The following is a 21,845-nucleotide window of genomic DNA, read 5'->3' on the forward strand; positions in this document are numbered from 1 at the left end:
AAGCCATAGGCTTTCTAGTGCATCTTGTTTTACATACATCTGTCTTTGTCTGAAAGACTTTGAGCCAGAGATGTTTTTGTGTCTTGTACAGAGCTGTACATCTTTGGTGTTTACCTAAATATATATTAGGTGAGTAGGATTTTATCTTACATAGATGAGTGTTCAGATTGGGGAGTGTTCAGATTACGTACAGGGACCTGACAAGCTTTCTATTAGACTACTACCTTGCATTTCACAATATCCACAACAAAAGCTGTCAGACACTAACACAGAGGTGTTGGTGCCTTCAAGCATCAACTTAAAAATTAACTGTCACCATCAAACTGAAAGGAGAAAAAACCCACACAAACACGAATCTTGACGTAGAAAAAACAAAACATCCCAAATCAGGTCAGGAGCAGCAAATAAGATTTTTATAGGTGAAATGAAGATCTAAAAATGTAAATAAAAGGAGAAAAATAAATAGGATTAGAAATGGGTTTCTGTAGGAAGCACAGCTCCTAAGAACTCTTATCTGTTGGAGGAGAGAAATGAAAAAAAACCCCAACAACCCACCCTAGTACATCAAAAAGTAAAAGTGAAAGTGATGTAAAATGTCCTAATATAAACCTTACTGTTGATATTTTTGCATCAGTTAACTCTTGCAGCACTGCATCTACAAGAAACCTTGTTATGCATTTTAATAGTCTGCTATTGCTGTTGTCATTCCATTCTATCTACAAAGAGCTGTGTCATAAACATTAAAATGGACAGTGTCCCAGCACTATGTTAAAAAATGTCCCAACTGTAATAGAATTTCTTTAAAAAGTCATAATTCTGTAGAAGCGGAAGGCAATATTGATTCCTGCCTGCTGCCACACCCACCCAAGCAGCACTGAAAGTATTACTGCATAGTCTGCTCAATCAGTGCACCATTAACTCAAACTCTATAGCACACAAAAGTGGATGTTAAAAGAAATTAGGTTTTTATTTTATAGAGGTCTTAATGAACTGCTACTCTTTTCTACCCTTAAATACACTGCTTTCTAATTAGCTGAAAGTAAAGTGAATGACTCTTTTACAGCTAGACTGTCAGGATCATGCCATTTCAGATAAATCGCCATGGAAAATGTAAAAAGTAACTTTAACATTTACAAGATCTGAACGCTAGACGTACTAGCCTATGTTTAGCACTAACTTCTCCCTGCAGATTTGTTTCAGAGAAGCCAAACCAAGAGAAAATTAGGCCCTTACATTTCCAATGCAAAATATTTTTATGCCTATTCTGATCTTTCAGCGCCTTCTAAAAGTAATTTTTTTGCTAACATAGGACTTCCTGAAAAGGCGACTCTGGGTGATGTTGAAATTTTGTAGGTGCACTCATTCTCAACATAGGTCCCTATTTAACAAAGCTCCTAAGCATGTACTTAAGCCCCCTTAATCTTTGTCAATGAGACAGCAGTTATTTAAATATTAATGTTAATCCAGTGGGAAGTATACATGGCCAAATTCTAGCTCTGATTGTAGGTGCTTTATTCCAGTCCAGCACAGAGGAATCTCTGGGTGGTAAAGGGAGTGTGTCAGAGGATGTGCCTGGAGCAGTGCTGTGCGCCAGTGATCTTCAGCCTCTGGGATGGCCTCTTGGAGACTGCTGCAGACAGACACAAGTTAGAGCAGAAGTCAGGCTACTCTAATATTCACTGGGTGCTAGGGACAGGAACTGAGAATAGAGGTCTGTAAAGTAAAGCCTTCTGTGCCCTGACCACATGGTCGGCACTGACTAGAGCTAGGCCAGATGCAAGGTACAAGGCCACAAGGTTTATAGGTCCAATCTTCCCCCACCTCAAAGAAAGACAGAGCAACAAAACAAAACAAACAACCCTCAAAGCAAAGAAAAGAACCCACTCCAAATCTGAGTTCTTTGGGTGAAAAAAGACCAATGCCAAGATTTTTAAAAGACTAGAGATGTGGGGGTGCCTCTATTTTTGGGTATCCAATTTGAGACAACTGAAAGGGTCCTGATTTTGAGGTTCCATGTAGATATCTCCAGTAGGGCACCCAAAAATGAGCCACTCCGAATGAGTTGACACTTTTGAAAATCTTGGCCCAAGCTTTGATTCACAATGTTTCCTGGACTTCAGCCTCTCACACACTGTACTGTTTTTTAAAACCATACTGAGTTCATAGCTAAGGCAGTTTCAATGAACAGATGTATTAAGAGTCTGTCATAATTACATGAAAAGTGGAAAATAGTCTATTTACAGAGTCAGAATTAAAATTTTGCCCCTGTAGTATGCAGAATCAATCTGGCTTCAAAAAGACTACCATGTTTTTACTAGAAGGCAGAAACAAGAACATAGAGCCTGATAATGTTAGGTGCTGAGAACCCTCAACTAGGTGAATTTCACCAATAATTAAGATATGCTGAAATAGAATTTGGCCAATAATTAAGATTTACTGGTCCATAGCCTTGTAAAAGCAGGCTTTCAGGGCACATCCTACATGACAGTGGGTCGGCAGAGTTCATCCACAGTACAGAGGCTAGCGTTGACTTCCACAGCGTTGCACTGTGGGTAGCTATCCTACAGTTCCCGCAGTCTCCACCGCCCACTGGAATTCTGGGTTGAGAACCTAATGCCTGATGGGGCAAAAAACATTGTCGTGGGTGGTTCTGGGTATAAGTCATCAGGCCCCTGTTCCCTCCCTCCCTCCATGAAAGGAATGGCAGACAATCGTTTCGCACCTTTTTTCATGGATTACCTGTGCAGATGCCATACCACAGCAAGCATGGAGCCCACTCATCTCACCGTCACTGTATGTCTCCTGGGTGCTGGCAGATGTGGGACTGCATTGCTACACAGCAGCAGCTCATTGCCTTCTGGCAGCAGATAGTGCAGTACGACTAGTAGCCGTCCTCATCGTCTCCTGCGTGCTCTTGGCCGGCCTTGGTCAAGTCGGTTGGGCAGACATGGGTGTTCCTGGCATATCTTGGTAAGGTATGTCGGGGGCACCTGGGCGCACATGGGTGCTCCTGGTGGACCTTGGTAAAGTCTGTAAGGGGCGCCTGCACATAAATCGGAGTGACTCAGGTCATTCTCTTCTTTAAGTTTTGTCTAATGGAGATTCAATCCTGCCTGGAATATTGGCAGAGAGATAGCTCAGTGGTTTGAGCATTGGCCTGCTAAAGCCAGGGTTGTGAGTTCAATCCTTGAGGGGGCTATTCTGCCTCAGGCTGCTCAGCCAGCCAGCAGCACCATCTGCTGCCAGCCTACCCCTCCCTCCCTCCGTGAAAGCAACGGCCGACAATCGTTTCGCACCTTTTTCTGTGCTGGCGCCACATTGCATTCAACATTTTCATCCACCCACTACTTCTGCTGCCCCTCTGCTTTCCTGCTCATGCCATACCACGGCAAGCATGGAGCCCACTCAGATCACCACAACAGCTGTAACCACTCTAAACACCACACGCATTATCATATGTGCAGACCCAGAACCTGCAAAACCAGGTGAGTAGGTGACAGCAGCGTGGTGAGGAGAGTGATGAAGACATGGACACAGACATGTCTCAAAGTACGGGCCTCGGCAGTTTAGCCATCCTGGTGGCAATGGGGCAGGCTCATGCCATGGAATGCCAATTCTGGGCCCGGGAAACAAGCACAGATTGGTGGGACCGCATAGTGTTGCTGGTCTGGGATGATTCGCAATGGTTGCGAAACTCTCGTTTGCGTAAGGGCACTTTCATGGAACTGTGTGACTTGCTTTCCCCTGCCCTGAAGCTCCAGAATACCAAGATGAGAACAGCCCTAACAATTCACAAGCGATAGCCCTGGAAGCTTGCAATGCCGGACAGCTACTGGTCAGTCGGGAATCAATTTGGAGTGGGCAAATCTACTGTGGGGGCTGCTGTGATGCAAGTAGCCAACATGATCGCTGACCTGCTACTATCAAGGGTAGTGACTCTGGAAAATGTGCAGGTCATAGTGGATGGCTTTGCTGCAATGGGATTCCCTAACTGTGGTGGGGCGATAGACGGAACCCATATCCCTATCTTGGGGCCGGACCACCAAGGCAGCCAGTACATAAACCAAAAGGGGTACTTTTCAATGGTGCTGCAAGCACTGGTGGATCACAAGGGACATTTCACCAACATCAATGTGGGATGGCTGGGAAAGGTACATGATGCGCGCATCTTTAGGAACTCTGGTCTGTGCAAATGGCTGCAGCAAGGGACTTACTTTCCAGACCAGAAAATAACCGTTGGGGATGTTGAAATGCCTATAGTTATCCTTGGGGACCCAGACTACCCCTTAATGCCATGGCTCATGAAGCCGTACACAGGCAGCCTGGACAGTAGTCAGGAGCTGTTCAACTACAGGCTGAGCAAGTGCAGAATGGTGGTAGAATGTGCAAGTGCAGAATGTGTAAATGTGGATGTTTAAAAGCGCGCTGGCGCAGTTTACTGAGTCAGTTAGACCTCAGCAAAAACAATATTCCCATTGTTATTACTGCTTGCTGTGTGCTCCACAATCTCTGTGAGAGTAAGAGGGAGACGTTTATGGCAGGGTGGGAAGTTGAGGCAAATTGCCTGGCTGCTGATTACATGCAGCCAGACACCAGGGCAGTTAGAAGAGCACAGCAGGGCGCGCTGCACATCAGAGAAGCTTTGAAAACCAGTTTCATGACTGGCCAGGCTACAGTGTGAAAGTTCTGTTTGTTTCTTGATGAAAACCCACCCCCTTGGTTCACTCTACTTCCCTGAAAGCCAACTGCCCCTCCCCTTCCCCCTTTGATCATCGCTTGCAGAGGCAATAAAGTCATTGTTGTTTCAAATTCATGCATTCTTTATTAATTCATCACACAAATGGGGGGATAACTGCCAAGGTAGCCCGGGAGGAGTGGGGGAGGAGGGAAGCACTGGGTGGGGTAGGGGAGGACGGGAGGATGGAAGGACAAGGCCACACTGCACTTCAAAACTTATTGAATGCCAGCTTTCTGTTGCTTGGGCAGTCCTCTGGAGTGGAGTGCTTGGGTGTCTGGAGGCCCCCCCACCGTGTTCTTGGATGTCTGGTTGAGGAGGCTATGGAACTTGGGGAGGAGGGCGGTTGGTTACACAGGGGCTGCAGCAGCGGTCTGTGCTCCTGCTGCCTTTCCTGTACCTCAACCATACGCCGGAGCATATCAGTTTGATCCTCCAGTAGCCTCAGCATTGCATCCTGCTTCCTCTCATCACGCTGATGCCACCTCTCCTCTCGCTCATCCCTCCTGTCCTCGCATTCATTTTGTGCTTTCCTGGACTCTGACATTGAGGGAGACAATGCATTGTGCTGGGCTCTTTCAGCACTGGAGGCCTGCATGAGCTCAGAGAACATTTCATCGCAAGTGTGTTTTTTTCAGCTTCTAATCTTTGATAGCCTCTGGGACGGAGATGATAGGGGGAGCGTTGAAACATTTGCAGCTGCAGGAGGGAAAAAAAGGGAGATTCATCTTTAAAAAGAGACATTTTGGAGGACAATGGGTAGACTCCATCACGGTGAACCAAGCTGTTAACATTACATTAGCACGTGTGGTTTGTTTAGAAGGTCGCATTTTGCCTTTTATATCGAGGGCCTGCCGGTATGGTGTGAGAGATCACACATGCAGGGCTGGCACGCAACAGAATTCGGCTTGCAGGCAGACCTGGTAAGCCACAGTCTTTTGGCTTCTTTAACCTTCCTAACATGTGGGAATGGTTTCAAACAGCAGCACCCTCATTTCACATACCAAGCACCCGTTGGGTTGGCCCTTTAAAATGGGTTGGCCATTGTAGGGGGCCAGGGTGGCTCCCCTCCGAACCAGAGGGTAAAGAGCCACCCTCTGAGCCTGAGTGGGCGGGGCCAGGCCAAGCTTCTGCCAATCCCCGGAAGGGGAAGGGTGGGACAGGAAGTAGAAAGGGCGGGGCCCTCTGCCCAGTGAGTGACCTGCCTGAGATAGACCGGGTAGGAAGTAGCCCAGGGGCCCAACTACACTGTGGGGTGGGTGTGTTTGGTCAGCGGGCGCGGACTGCCCTGCTGACCCAGTAGCAGGACCTTCGCCTCCCGCCACTGTCAGGGCCCTGGGCTGGAATGCAGTGGAGTTGAGTGGGCCTGATTCCCCTACCCCAGCGCTCCCCTGCCTGAGGGGCGCGCTACTGACTCTTGCCGGCGCTCCCCTGCCTGAGGGGCGCGCTACTGACTCTTGCCGGCGCTCCCCTGCCTGAGGGGAGCGCTACTGACTCTTGCCGGCGCTCCCCTGCCTGAGGGGCGCGCTACTGACTCCGGCCGGCTCTAATTCCCGCTAATTCCCCAACACCCGGGAGGTGGGGCCGAAGCCTGCCATGGAGACCATTGCTCTCCATCGCCCTTAGGGCTCGGAGGACTGACCGATGCCTGTCACAGCCATTTAAAAGGGGGGGTTGCGGTTTTCAGGTTAACATGCAGCACAAACCCAACTAACCCCCCCCACTTCCGACACACACACACACACCCAATTCTCTGGGATGATCGCTTCACCCCTCCCTCCACTGTGTGGGTAAGAGCAGGGATGATTTCTGTTCAGCCACAGGCAAACAGTCCAGCAGGAACGGCCACCTCTGAATGTCCCCTTAATAAAATTCCCCTATTTCAACCGGTGACTATGAATGATATCGCTCTCCTGAGAATAATACAGAGAGATACAGAATGGATGTTGCTTGAATGCCAGCAAACACGGGGACCATATGCTGCCATGCTTTGTTATGCAATGATTCCAGACTACATGCTGCTGGCCTGCCATGGTAAAGTGTCCTAGTGTCATAAGGCTGCCCTCCCCAGAAACCTTTTGCAAAGGCTTTGGGAGTACATCCAGGAGAAGTTCATTGAGATGTCCTTGCAGGATTTCCGCTCCATCCCCAGACACATTAACAGACTTTTCCAGTAGCTGTACTGGCCGCGAATGCATCCCAAGTCTTCAGAGCAAATTAATCATTAAACATGCTTACTTTTTATAAACCATGTATTATATTTACAAAGGTACACTCACCAGAGTTGCCTTCTCCACCCTCAAGGTCCAGGATCCCAGGTTGGGAGGGATCCAAGATGATAAACAATTCCTGGCTGTCGGGAAGAACGGTTTCTCTGCTTGTCTGGTGTGCGCTATCATCTTCCTCGTCCCCAAAATCCTCATCTCTGTTGCATGAGACTCCCCCCTTGCAGGAGTCCATGTACAGGGGTGGGGCAGTGGTGGGGCACCCCCTAGAATGGCATGCAGCTCATCATAGAAGCAGCATGTCTTGGGCTCGGACCCCAAGCGGGCATTTGCCTCTCTGGTTTTTTGGTAGGCTTGCCTAAGCTCCTTAAGTTTCACTTGGCACTGCGCGGGTCCCTGTGATAGCCTCTGTACTTCATGCCCTTGGAGAATTTTTTCAAATATTTTGGCATTTCGTCTTTTGGAACAGAGTTCTGATAGCATGGATTCATCTCCCCATACAGCGATCAGACCCAGTACCTCCCGTTCGGTCCATGCTGGAGCTCTTTTGAGATTCTGGGACTCCATGGTCACCTGTGCTGAAGAGCTCTGCATAGTCACCTCTGCTAATGAGCTCACCACACTGGCGAAACAGGAAATGAAATTCAAAAGTTTGCAGGGTTTTTCCTGTCTACCTGGCCAGTGCATCTGAGTTGAGAGTGCTGTCCAGAGTGGTCACAATGGAGCACTCTGGGATAGCTCTCGGAGGCCAATACCATCAAATTGCATCCACACTACCCCAAATTTGACCCAGCGAGATCGATTTCACGCTAATCCACTCATCGGGGAGGAGTACAGAAACCGGTTTTAAGAGCCCCTAAAGTTGGAAAAAATGGCTTTGTAGTGTGGAAGGGTGCAGGGCTAAACTGATCTAACGCTGCTAAATCTGACCTAAACTCATAGTGTAGACCAGGTCTAAGAGTACTCTGGCATGGTGTTAAAATGGCATCATGTTGTTGGAGGCACTTTCACGTGAAGTGGAAGTCCTGACAAATAAAATTCAGATCCTGATTGAATATGACTTTTAAAGAGCTCTCACAGTTTCTGCAAGAGAAGGATGTTAGCCCCTCTCTCTAAAGCCACTTACCTAAAATTCCAAATGCTTAAAACATACTTCCTGTCCTAAATTGTGATGTTCCTGTGCCATGTTGATAAACTACTCTGTTCCACTCTCGAGGCTGCTGTATTTTGTGTAAATACACATACTACTGCAGGGGAAATTTTAGGCATAGGTGGACACTATATAATAATCTAAATTGGTGTCTTTACGAAAAGAGCTCTTACAAAGAGTGCTTTTGGCTATTAATGATCTTAAGTGATCAGAACCTCAGTTTTTAAATTAATCTGGTGAAGATTTAAAAAAAAAAAAGGCACAAATGCAGTTAGGTGCCCAACTCCCATTGAGTTGGGTCCTAACTGTCATTTGTACTTTTTGAAAATTTCCCTCCCCCCCATGTCTCCAACAATACAAATGTACTCTACTGGGATATTGAAACTACACACACATTTATTTATATCACATATACAGTCAATATAAGCATGGATTAAATTCCATTATTACTATAACCAGAATAAACCGTAGAACTATGAAATAAACTTCTGTTATTCTGCATCTTTGAACTCACTTACATTCTAATCACTATTGATACTTTGCATATGCTAACATGCCTTGCAGCTGAAGATGTCAAAATTGCTTCTATTTCTTCTGTGTTTCCCACATATCAAATTCTGATATTTAAGAAGCAACTTAGAATCTTTCAAAATTTATTTCTCCTTCCCCCTTTCAGCCCACCCCCAAAAATGGATCAGATGAAAACAGAGAAGCAAGTTACTCTGGTTGAAGATCAAGGACTGGAAATATTCATGTTTATACCTGTGACAGTTTATGGTCTGATAGTGTGACTTGCTTTGCCTACAAATACATTCTGTTCACTGGCAAGTTAAGATTCCAGGTTTACCAGTGAGAAACAACATACATTTTGATTGATGGAAGGTTGCAAGCTTTCAGACCTTAAAATAATGAATTCATGATTTATAAAATAGTTACTGAAGTTCACTTTAAGAGGTTTTAAAAATGTAATAGCATTTCTGCCCTCTGTATATGGGAACTAAAACAAACTGACTTTACAGTTAAGAGGATATGAAAAATAATACTTTTACATCCACCCAAAAAACTGAAACTCAACAAATTTTCTAATATAACTTATCTAAAATATATGGTATAAACACAATATGTGGTGTGCTGCAGAATAAAAAGATTTTAATGTACACTCAGCTGGAATGACCTACATAACTCACTCATTAGTAAATTTGATCACTGCAAATTTATGCCTGTAAAATCATTATACTGTACTGCCACGTATTACCATGCATCTGTCTCTCTCTCTCTGTGTGTGTGTGTGTGAGAGAGAGAGATAGAGACTTACCATAATTCATTATTCACACAGGATTTTTTTAAAATCAGTTATTCGTTCCCTCAGCCTAACTAAGAATGGGCAAATGATATAGGAATTGTTAACAATTTAGCTGCAAAGATAATAGGATCATTAAATGAAGATAGTTTTAAGTGACACTATACTAGTTGCACAGCCAGAGTTAACGTGGCATATAAATTGAATAAACTGGAGGCGACAGTTCAGGACAACTCAATAAATATAACATCAGACCATTAATAGTATAGTCACCTAGATACTGAAATGGATGATCAAGAGCCAAACCATTTCAGAAGAACCAACCAGGAGAAGAGGAGATGGTCAGAAAATATTTATATTTTCAAAGCATTTTTTTAAAGTAGAAATCAAAAGCATTTGGTTGGGGAGGATTAGATGCAGTATGTTGAATCTTTCATCTTGAAGCTAGAAATATATTGTTATTCCTTCTCCCAAAAATCACAGCTATAAAACATAAGTTATTAATGAATGTACATTATAAAGAACGAGTAGAAAGCATGTGCCATGACGACTTTTAATTTACTATTCCCTCCAGCCCAGTGGGAGATCGCACTGACATACTTTATTCCGCTATTAAACTTACCTTTTCCATACAATTTCTTCTAAAGTTTACATCTAGTGTTGAAAATCTTTATTGTAAAGTGATTTTAATTAGGCATTTTTGTAGCATTACAGATCCAGTATAAACTAGACTTTGTTCAATAATGATTTAGAAACTCTTTGATGTGCCCTGTGGTCCTTGATTTTAAATATTTAAATTCTTTCATCATGCAAATAATTAAAGCCGAGGATGCACGTAAAGTAGAATTATAAAACCTTGAAATTACCTAAAGCAAACCTCTCAGTTAATCTAATCATTTGCTTAATCCATGCAAATTAAACATTCCCAGGCTTTCTGAATTGGAGGGAGCGCCTGCCAAAAGATTAACATTTAATACAATAAAGAAAAAGTGAAAGCTGAAAGAAACATCTAGCTGAAGAACTGAGAATCACAACAAAGAACCAAATAAAATCTTTTGTTTCCTTAATCATAGAACTGGAAGAGACCTCGAGAGGTCATCTAGTCCAGTCCCCTGCACTCATGGCAGGACTTAGCATTATCTAGACCAGTAGTTCTCAAAGCCGGTCCGCCGCTTGTTCAGGGTGGCCAGCATGTCCCTTGGCCCGCACTGCTTCCCGCAGCCACCATTGGCCTGGGGCAGCGAACTGCAGCCAGTGGGAGCCGCGATCGGCCGAAGCTGCGGACACAGCAGGTAAACAAACTGGTCTGGGCTGCCAGACGCTTTCCCTGAACAAGTGGAAGACCAGCTTTGAGAACCACTGATCTAGACCATCCCAGACAGAGGTTTGTCTAATCTGCTCTTAAAAATCTCCAATGTTGGAGATTCCACAACCTCCCTAGGCAATTTATTCCATGGCTTAACCACCCTGACAGTTAAGAAGTTTTTCTTAATGTCCAATCTAAATCTCCCTTGCTTCAATTTAAGCCCATTGCTTCTTGTCCTATGTTTAGAGGTTAAGGAGAACAATTTTTCTCCCTCCTCCTTGTAACAACCTTTTATGTACTTGAAAACTGTTACCATGTCCCCTCTCAGTCTTCTCTTCTCCAGACAAACCCAATTTTTTCAATCTTCCCTCACAGGTCGTGTTTTCTAGAACTTTAATAATTTTTGTTTTTTCTCCAATTTGTCCACATCTTTCCTGAAATGTGGTGCCCAGAACTGGACGCAATACTCCAGTTGAGGCCTAATCAATGCAGAGTAGAGCGGAACAATTACTTGTTGTGTCTGGGTTAAAACTCTCCTGCTAATACATCCTAGAATGATGTTTCCTTTTTTATGCAACAGCATTACACCATTGACTCGTATTTAGCTTGTGATCCATTATGACCCCCAGATCCCTTTCCACAGTACTCCTTCCTAGCCAGTCATTTCCCATTATGTGTGCAACTGATTGTTCCTTCCCAAGTGGAGTACTTTGCATTTGTCCTTATTGAATTTCATCCTATTTACTTCAGACCATTTCTTCAGTTTGTCTAGATCATTTTGAATTTTAATTCTATCCTCCAAATCACTTGCAACCCCTCCTCCCTTGGTATCTTCTGTAAACTTTATAAGTGTACTCTCTATGCTATTATCTAAATAATTGAGGAAGATAGTGAACAGAACTGGACTGAGACCTGATCCCTGTGGGACCCCACTTGATATGGTCTTCCCAGTTTGACTGTGAACCACTGATAACTACTCTCTGGGAATGACTTCCCAATCAATTATGCACCCACCTTATAGTAGTTTGTATTTCCCTAGTTCAAGGTCATGCAAGACAGTGTCAAAAGCCTTACTAAAGCCAAGATATACCAGATCTACTGCTGCTCCCCTATCCAGAAGGCTTGTTACCTGTCAAAGAAATCTATCAGGTTGGTTTGACATGATTTGTTCTGGACAAATCCAGGCTGTTACTTATCACCTTATCTTGTAGGTGTTTGCAAATTGATTGCTTAATTATTTGCCCTATTATCTTTCCAAATATTGAAGTTAAGATGACTGGTCTGTAATTCTCCAGGTTGTTCTTATTTCCCTTTTTTATAGATGGGCACTATATTTGCCCTTTTCCAGTCCTATGGAAACTCTCCTGTCTTCCATGACTTTTCAAAGATAAATTGCTAATGGCTCAGATACCTCCTCAGTCAGCTCCTTGAGTATTCTAGGATGTATTTAATCAGGCCCTGGTAACTTGAAGACATCTAAGTAATTTTTAACTTGTTCTTTACCTCATTTTCACTGGCATTCACTATGTTAGATGTCCAATCACTACTAATCTTTTAAATGAAAACAAACAAAAAAGTCATTTAGCCAGTGATGAGCTGCCAAAATCTTAACAATGGATTCCCTCCTCACCCCATGCGGGGGTCGTTGCCCACCCCTGCCCCCCGAGACTCCTGCCCCATCCAACCCCCCCGCATTCCTTGACACCTCTCACCCCAGCCCCATCCACCGCCCTCTCCTGTCCCCTGACTGCCCCCAGAACCAGGCAGGAGGGTCTTGTGGGCCACCATAGTGGGGCCCACCCCATCCCTAAGAGCCAGAGGCACCTGCCGTGGGGCAAGGTGGGGAGTCCCAGAGGCTTACGTGGGGCAGCTCCTAGGAAGCATCCAGCAGGTCCCTCTGGCTCCTAGGGGCAGAGGAGCATAGCTGGGGGGAAGGGCTGCGCCCCCACTAATCACATCAAAAGTGGCGCCTTAGGCACCGACTCCCTGGGTGCTCTGGGGCTGAAGCACCCACGGGAAAAATTTGGTGGGTGCAGAGCACCCACCGACAGCTCCCTGTCCCGCGCCTGGCCCCAGCTCACCTCCACTCCTCCTTCTCCCCTGAATGCACCGCCCCGCTCTGCTTCTCCGCCCGCCCTGACTTCCCACGAATCAGCTGTTCGGCAGGAAGCTGGGGAGGGCTGAGAAGCAGGCGGCGGCTTCCCGCTCAGGCCGAGGGTGGTGGAGGTGAGCTGGGGCGGGGAGCGGTTCCCCTGCACTCCCCCCCAGGTTACCTGCTGCAGCATAGGTGACCCTCCTTGCATCCCCCGCCCTAGCTCACCTCCGCCTCCCTGGGCCTGAGCGGGAAGCCGTGGCCTGCTTCTTAGCCTGCCCCAGCTTCCTGCACTAACAGCTGATTCGTGGGAAGCCTGGGGTGGGGGGGGGCGGAGAAGCAGAGCGGGGCGGTGCATTCAGGGGAAGAGGCGGAGGCGGAGAGGTGAGCTGGGGCCGGGCCCGGGGGTGGGGCAGGGAGGGGAGCTGCCGGTGGGTGCTCTGCACCCACCAAATTTTCCCCTTGGGTGCTCCAGGGCTAGAGCACCCATGGAGTCAGCGCCTAAGGAGCCAATTTTGGCCGGTTAAATTTAGAAACTCTTTTAGAACTGGTTCTCAAAGGGCTTCTAAATTTAACAACTGGTTCTAGCGACTGGTGGGAACCAACTCCAGCTCACCACTGCATTTAGCACTTTTGCCATTTCCACATTTTCTGTTATTGTTTTTCTCCCCTCCTTGAGGAATGGGCCTACTCTGTCCTTGGTCTTCCTCTTGCTTCTAATGTATTTGTTGAATGGTGTCGTGTTACCTTTTATGTCTCTAGCTAGTTTAATCTCATTTTGTGCCTTGGCCTTTCTAATTTTGTCCCTACATACTTGTGTTATTTGTTTATATTCATACTTTGTAATTTGACCTAGTTTCCACTTTTTTGTAGGACTCTTTTTTGAGTTTCAGATCATTAAACACATTTTTTACTCCTTTTGATTAATATTTCAAAAAATATTCTCCAGTGAAGACAGTGGCACACACTTCACACAGTCATTGAATTATTCTTCTCCGTGGTTCTTTGTCATTCCCCTGATAGGAAGCGGGTTGTACAGAAAGCTGTGATTGGATGCATAGGCACTGCTCAGTCTGTGGTGAGCAAGGGTTTAATCTCGGCTCAGCTTCCTGCTCCACGTCTTGCTCCACTTCAGATAGCCCATTCCTTCAGCCCTTACTCCAGCTGAATAATACTGACTCATGGAAGCAAAGCTATTAAAACAGAATCCACCTGTAACCCTCATTGTGCCAACTGACAGAGGGCACAGGGGTAAATCAGTGTTACAGGAATCCCCTGGGTCTGGTGTCTATATCCTAATCTCTCAAAGAATATCACTTAAGGTCTCTAATGAAAGCCTGCACCACACTGGTCATCATGATAATTGCAAGTTGTTTGTGTGAATAACGTGTAAGAAGATATGTTGGAAATTATGTTCTTAAGGCCTTGTATTTAAAGGGCGCGTGCATTCCTTGAGACAAACTTCTCCAGACGGGAGGTGGGAGACACTTATCTCCTTACTTAACCATTGTGTAGTGTGTATCTTATAACAGAAGTCTATTACCGTACCAAGTCAAATACTAATGAAGAGCTGGGGGGTGGGGTGGGAAATGGGACTCCAAAAGAAAATTAACAGTGTGGGGTGACCCTGTCTTCAGGCGAAGATCGAAAGGTCTGGTCTATCTAGGATGTTGATGAACTTCCCCCGCCCCAGGTAGCCTTTGGTCTGAGAAGACAAGTTGCCACCAGGCTTTATCTTATGGGGGAAAAAAATCTCAGCCATCCTAGGGGAAACTGGTGGGAAAAGGATTTGGGGTAAGCTATGCTGTAGTAGACAGGGGCATATCTTGTAAATTAAGCTTCAGCTCTAGAAAGGATGTTATGATTTTGTTTTATATGTAACCATTTATTTCCAATATTCTTACGTGCTATCATTTGAATCTCTGGTCTTTGATAATAAATTTATTCTTGTTTTCACTTTAAATATATTTGAGTACTATGTGTTGAGTGCAATAGTGATCCTGGGTTAAAACTAGTAAGCCAGTATGTACTATTCCTTTGGGAGTAGAGAATCTGAGTGTGTTCAGTAGAACAAGGGGTGGACACTACCAGACAATTCTGTTTGAAATGTGCCATGAGAAGTTTAACAACCACCCACATAGTCTGAGAAAAGGGGTTTCAGTTGAATATTTCATACCTTTATATCCCTAGCTCATCCAGGATAATGCAGAACCTACCCAGACACAATGGGACTGATTCTTCATTGCCGTGTACCTTGACCAAGTGAAAGTAACTATGCCAAACAGGTATAAAATAGTAGCAAATCCAAATGGGAGTGTTTCACTCAGTTTTTGCCCCAGTGTGATCATGCAAGGTTTAAGGCAGTGGAGAGTCACACACAGTATGACAAAGTGAACACACAGTATTAGTGAAAGGTGAAGCTCAGAGACGTCAGTGGTTCTGTTTGGATGAACACTGAAAGTTGAGATGCTGAACAAAACTAGAGAATATTAACCTTTAAGTCAAGAGAACTGGAAATTTCCTAAGAACAGATTTTCTAAGAATATTTTGAAACGTCAAACTTTCATTCTTAGCCAAAGCTAATAATCAAATGAGATAGCTAAATTAAAAAGTATTGGCAAAAAAACCCAAAACACAAAAATGCTTTTAATCCCCCTCTAAATCTCAAAAAATTATTTAGTGAAAGATTTGGTCAAGGAATCAGGTTGTGAGTTATTTTATCCAAACCTGTTCACCCATCACATCATATTACTCTTTGTATTTCATCATGCGTAAGCCGACTACCCCCATCAAAAGATCAACATTTTTATAGATGTAATATTCCACATCCGAGTGATGTTTTACACAAGTAATGGGCAGTACAGAGGAGAGCTGCTGCAGTATTGAATTCAGTGAGCACAAACAAATTAGTGCTAAATAAATATGTCTTTGAGGTGGGAACTGTCTTTTACATTATGTGTGTGTACAGTGCCTAGCATAATCAGGCCTGAACCCCTAAAGAGGCGTCTAGCACAAAACAAATAAAGAAATACAAGAACCCTTTCAAAATGTGTCTTTAAATTTCTCAGCTTCTATGAAAGTATATATGATTCATATATCTGACACAAAATTTCTTATTACAGTTTGTAGCATGGTGCTGGTGCAAAAGCACCTAATGAGCCCCTGCTCAGCCAGCTCCAATCAAGAGAAATGGATTGGGGCTGGTGGAACAGGCCTGATGCCTGGCCTGGGGATTGGCAAGCCAGCAGCTACAAGGGCTGGGAGCCAGTATAAAGGGTCATCTAGTCTAACCCCAGGCCAAGATGCAGGATTTTTTGGGTCTAAACCATCTAAGACAGATGGTTATCCAGCCTCCTTTTGAAAACCACAGGTAAAAGGTATGATTGCTTATTTAACACATTGGATGACAGCAACATTTTCCCTCAAAATCAACTCTTGCTAAAGTTAATGAACACTATGCTGTAACTTTAACTACATTCAGATTTATTTCTACTTCTTGCCGATGAGTGAGTTCATTAGCTGCTGACAAGAACTAGTTGTTTAAGGGTTTTTAAGACTAGGACCTTACGGGGTAGATTCTGCCATTTTCTCATGTTGAATAGCATCTTAATCCATGATTATTCCCACTAAAACCAGTGGGCTACTTGTGAAGTAAGGCGCTACTCAACATAGTCAAGGGTGGTAGAACCTTGCCCTAAATAGTCGGTATTGTACTTAAAAACATAAGAACAGCCATACTGGGTCAGACCAAAGAACCATCTAGCACAGTATCCTGTCTTCCAACAGTGGCCAATACCAGGTGCTTCAAAGAGAATGAACAGAACAGGTAATCGAGTGATCCATCCCATCGCCCATTCCCCGCTTCTGGCGAACAGAGGCTAGGGACACCATCCCTGCCCATCCTGGCTAATAGCCCTTTATGGACCTATCCTACATAAGTTTATCTAAGTTCTTTTTTGAACCCTGTTATAGTCTTGGCCTTCACAATCTTCTCTGGCAAAGAGTTACAACGTACAGTCAACCTATGAATGAAGAAATACTTCCTTTTGTTTGTTTTAAACCTGCTGCCTATTAATTTCATTGGGTGACCCCTAGTTTTTGAGTTATGAGGAGTGAATAACACTTCCTTATTTACTTTCTCCACACCAGTCATGATTGTATAGACCTCTATTATATCTCCTCTTAGTCGTCTCTTTTTCAAGCTGAAAGGTCTTACTAATCTCTCCTCATATGGAAGCTGTTCCGTACCCGTAATCTTTTTTTTCCCCCCTTTTCTGTACCTTTTCCAATATATTTTTTCTGAGATGGGATGCCGAGATCTGCATGCAGTATTCAAGATGTGGGCATACCATAGATTTATATAGAGGCAATATGATATTTTCTGTCTCATTATCTATCATTTTCCTAATGATTCCCAACATTGTTAGCTTTTTTGACTGCCACTGCACATTGAGTGGATGTTTTCAGAGAACTATCCACAATGACTTCAAGATCTCTTTCCATCATTTTATACGTCCAGTTGGGATTATGTTTTCTAATGTGCTTTACTTTGCATTTATCAACATTTAATTTTATCTGCCCTTTTGTTGCCCAGTCACCCAGTTTTGTAAGGTCCCTTTATAATTCTTCGCAATCTTCTTTGGACTTAACTATTTTGAGTAGTTTTGCTACCTCACTGTTTACCCCTTTTTCCAGATCATTTATGAATATGTTGAACAGTACTGGTCCCAGTACCGACTCCTGGGTTTGTAGTTATACAGTATAAAGCTATACATTAGTTATAAAAAGGACATGTACTGCAAGGCATGGTCCTTTCTCAAGACCTGGCACAACACCAAAAATGTAACCCTTCTGCCCGTCAGAGTTGGCAGCAACAAGGGCCGGGTTCAATATCTAGGGGATCCATTCCAATAGCACAATGCAAACCGGCTCGAGCCCCCACCCAGTGACCTGGGACAAATATATACCACCCCCACTGGGCGCCTCCAAGAGGCAGTACTTCCCCTCTCGCAAGCACATAGTCTGAGTGTAGCAAAAAGCCTTTTAATATCAGAGAGAAACAATGTGGCATTATGTTGGGGAAACACCACCAACAGGATTCATAACACAACCCATGAACAAAAAACCCACCCCAAGCAAATTGGGGCATGCCCTTTCCCTTTGGTTCTTGAGTCCAGCAACCCCATATCACCCAAAGTCCCAAAAGTTCAATGACCCAAAAGTCTCTGTCCCTGGTCAGGGCAGCCCCAGAGTTCAAAAGTTTATCTACAGAGCTTTACCTCCCAACCTGGGTGGAGATGGGGGCGGAGGTAAGAGGCACCTTACATGATCTGAAGCTGACCGCCCCACAGCTCCATAGGCCTTTGCTCCGCTCCGCCAGCTGCACCATAAACTGCTTCGCTCAGCTCCGCTCTGTGGCCCACACGCAGCTCCTGCCGTCCAGCCAATCCACGAACTGCTCCGCATCCCACCAGCCGCTCCCGCTGTCCTATGAACTGCTCCACCAGCCTGTCCACAAGGCACTCCAGCCGTCCCGCAAACTGCTCCACAATATATCTTCAGGCTCCGCCACTACTTAACACAATGCTCAATGATTTCAGCTCTTAGTCAGTTCAGCTCTTTGGTGAATTCAGCTTGTAGTAGGGGAGCCTCAGTGCTGGTGCACTATTAGCCCAAAGTGAGCTCAGCAGCCTGTAACTAGATTCTAATGAAATCAAAATTAGCTCTGATATTCCACAGTGGAGAGAGGAGGAAGTGCAATTAGCATGTAAGGCCCTCACCAAGGGGCCCATACCACCAAGTATTAATACTTGTCCCCAGCCTCTCTCAATTCACAGAGTTTTGGAACCCATGACCCTTGCCTAGTGAGTGCTACTTAGTTGATGGTGAGTCCCTCCATCATAACAAAAGGCCAAGTACAGTTCCAAGCACAGTTCCCATAGTCAGGGTAATAACAATTTATTCTTCCTGCCCCAATAACAGAGACACTGGGGATCGCACAGCAGCCAAAGTGAGCATTTGGGCAGCTATGGTCTCATTCTAGGCAGGGTGGGTGTGTCTATGCAAATGAGATCAGCCCCTGAAGTTCTTTTCCACAACTTGCCACACCTCACCACCAGATGTCAGGGTGGAGCTCATCCTGACACTGCTTACACTAGAGCTTGATAAAAAGTAAAAATGAGGTTGGTAACTAGTACATATCTGTCCACAATTCAAACCCTTTGGATAGTTTAATGTGGCTGAGTTTCTGCCCAAGAGTGGGTAGGATTGAAATAGCAGTTTTACCAGTATGAACTGAGCTCAAAATTGGCAGAACTGTGTGAGGAAATTCATATAGCAGTTAGCTACATGATTTCTGGCCTTAGCCTGTGCCAGTAGTCTCTCACTTTTATGAGATTAGACATTTTATGACAAAAAGTATACTCCAATATGCTGTATCTTGCTTTGTCCAGTTTATTGGTTTTACAAGAAAATCCACGTAAAAAGTGAAAAGAAAAACTATGATTTGTAACATAAGAGGCTGCAGCAAACATTTTACTTCCTATGTATTTAAACACCACAAGGTAGCAGTTATTCAGTACATCAGTCTTTTCTTTCTCAGCAGATAGGTTGTTATATTGTTTGGTTCTTGGGTTAGTATTGCATAAAATAGTTAAAGGTCTGCAATAATGCTACAGTATACAGGGATGAAGAATGCAATATTAGACTGCTTATTATGTTACTTTTGATTAATACAATCAGAGTCTGAAAGTGCAGCTGACATCATGATGTTTGACCTTTAGTATTGCTATCCATTACTCGGCGCATAGAAGTCCAAGATTCTTTTGTCTTTCTGCAGTGCAAGTTTGTGTTATGGTAGACAGTTACAGACTGCTTTTTAAAGCCATATAAATCATGCAAAGAATGGAGGAAGATTTTGGCTGTGGTTTTCTTGATCGGATTTATTAAGCTTTTGTTATATTTATGCTGCTGCCAGGGTACTATTATCTGTCGGTACTTGCCACAATCTGTATTTTTAAGAGTCTGTGAAGGGTGGTCAGAGCTAGGCATGGGTACTCTTATGGAGCATACATTTGAATAACTATATAAATCTCTCTCACTCACACACACACACCTCTGAACCTCAAGATTTCACAGTTCCTACAGAGGATGTTCTGCAAGACACTGAACACTGAGGTACTTTAAAATAAAAATAACTGTCCAAAAATACAGAAACTACTCTCCACCCCAAAAATACAGAAACTACTTTCCCACAGGATAAACGTAATTGTAAAGCTCTAGTGCTATGTTTCTGTGTTCTCTGTCTCTCTCCACATACAGATAGACCCATACACATCTACGTCATAGACACAGTTTATGATGAGTATTATGATTCACAGAATGGACTAACTGGTTGGGGAAATGAAATTTAGCACAAAGCTTGTCAGTAGCTTCATTGTCACTTTTAATTATCTGAAATCAGTAAAGAACACAACTCTTTAAACAGAGCAACAGTAGCAGCAGGATAATATATGGAAACCTTTGGCAGCTCCAGGGAACAAGCTCTCTGCTGCCTTCTATTGATGAATGACAGGCTGAGCCAGAATGAGCAGGCCTTATTTGCATGTCTCTTACTTTCCCTCCCAGTGGGAGCATTTTGGTTAAAATTCTTAAAAGTGGGGTCCTGATCCATGACTGGGGTTCCTAGGTGCTACAATAATACAAATAAATAATAATATTCTTATTATGTGACAAAAGGACAATACAACTATACTTGATATGACCTGAGTGAAGATATGCCCTAAACAAAACTGCTGAGTAATGGAAATTAGAAAGACAGACTCCTACCTCATCGGGAGGAGTGAATCCCTAGTAGCAAGGGCTTTACTCAGTTGTCCTATATACAGTACTACTGAACTCCCCACAAGTGCAATGACAGAGCTGAATGACCATTGGTAAGGAGCTGGATCCAGCAACCCTAAGAGCTGTGATCACTACAGCCGAGTTAGGAGCTGGAAGACCTAGACCTGGAATGGTGACTAGAGGTGACAGATGCTCAGGGTGAGGTGTGGAGACAGTGGTGCAATGACAGTGATACAGAGGTGGTTAGGAGCGACAGCACGTAAGACAGTTGTGCAGCTAGAGGCATCAGCACAACACAGAGATGGCATCATGGCTACCGGCAGAGACAGTGTCTCTTCATGGAAGCCAGGCAGACCTTCTTCCCCCACTACAGGGGCTTGAGATGGACCTGCCTGAGTGCACTCCTTGGCTCTGGGCCTTCACTAACCACTGACAACAAACCAGGACTGTTTGTCGATCCAAGGTTGAAACCAGCAGGCCAAGAGACTGAGGCAAAGAACTATTGCCCAAGGTGAGCATTTTACTTACAATTTGTACAAACATACTTTAAATTTAGTGTTGTTTTCTTTTCCCAAATTAATGTTGTGGTTGTTTCCCCCTTAATAAAAGTTCTTTGTGTTATATACAGATTGTGTTTGCAAGAGAGGAAGCAGTGCTTCTTAAGGCTGGCCAGGGAAGGTATTTAGTTTCTCCAAGGTTTCTGGGTTGGGATTTGCACCAGTGGCATTTGTAAATTTCAAGAGGAACCCCTAGATATTTGAACACAGCCCTTTTTGCTGCAGACAGTCCATGGCAGAAGGGTTACATAATTTTAATCTATGTCTAATCCCAAGGCTAGCACTGATACTGCAGTGATGCTATGTGATATTAGGTGTTCAAGAAAAGATGTGTTCAATCTAGCAGTCACCTCTTAACTGGCGGTTAGGGGTTGCTGGCCCTAGCCATGTAATCGATTAACACTAGCACTGTCCTGACTGAACAGACACTTGTTAAAATGAAGTCAGTGCATCAGCAGAAGTACCGTTAGTATCTAGGAAGAAATTCAAGGTGATGGGCACTGAAGTACACTGAAGTAAAGAGAAAAAACAGCCTCCCCTATGTCAACCCCATTTGATTTTTCCTTTAAATTTATGTAACCCCCGAGATTACATAGATTCCTGCGACTCTGTCCTGCTGGCAGCTCAGGGAGAGGCAC

General features: G+C 44.3%; 1 protein-coding gene and 1 long non-coding RNA gene across 7 annotated transcripts in view; both read right to left on the reverse strand.

The window, feature by feature from the left end:
- SYT1 (synaptotagmin 1) overlaps nucleotides 1-21,845 on the reverse strand; it is a 519,707-nt gene that overhangs the window by 371,085 nt on the left and 126,777 nt on the right. The gene's annotated exons all lie outside the window — the stretch shown is intronic.
- Nucleotides 4,797-10,512, reverse strand: LOC125630150 (uncharacterized). The gene is made up of 2 exons (XR_012666458.1): nucleotides 7,015-10,512; nucleotides 4,797-5,434 (listed from the first exon to the last, which is right to left on the reverse strand). It is a non-coding gene; the product is annotated as an uncharacterized LOC125630150 (long non-coding RNA).

This window comes from Caretta caretta, chromosome 1, assembly GCF_965140235.1.
Source record: "Caretta caretta isolate rCarCar2 chromosome 1, rCarCar1.hap1, whole genome shotgun sequence".
NCBI lineage: Eukaryota > Metazoa > Chordata > Testudines > Cheloniidae > Caretta > Caretta caretta.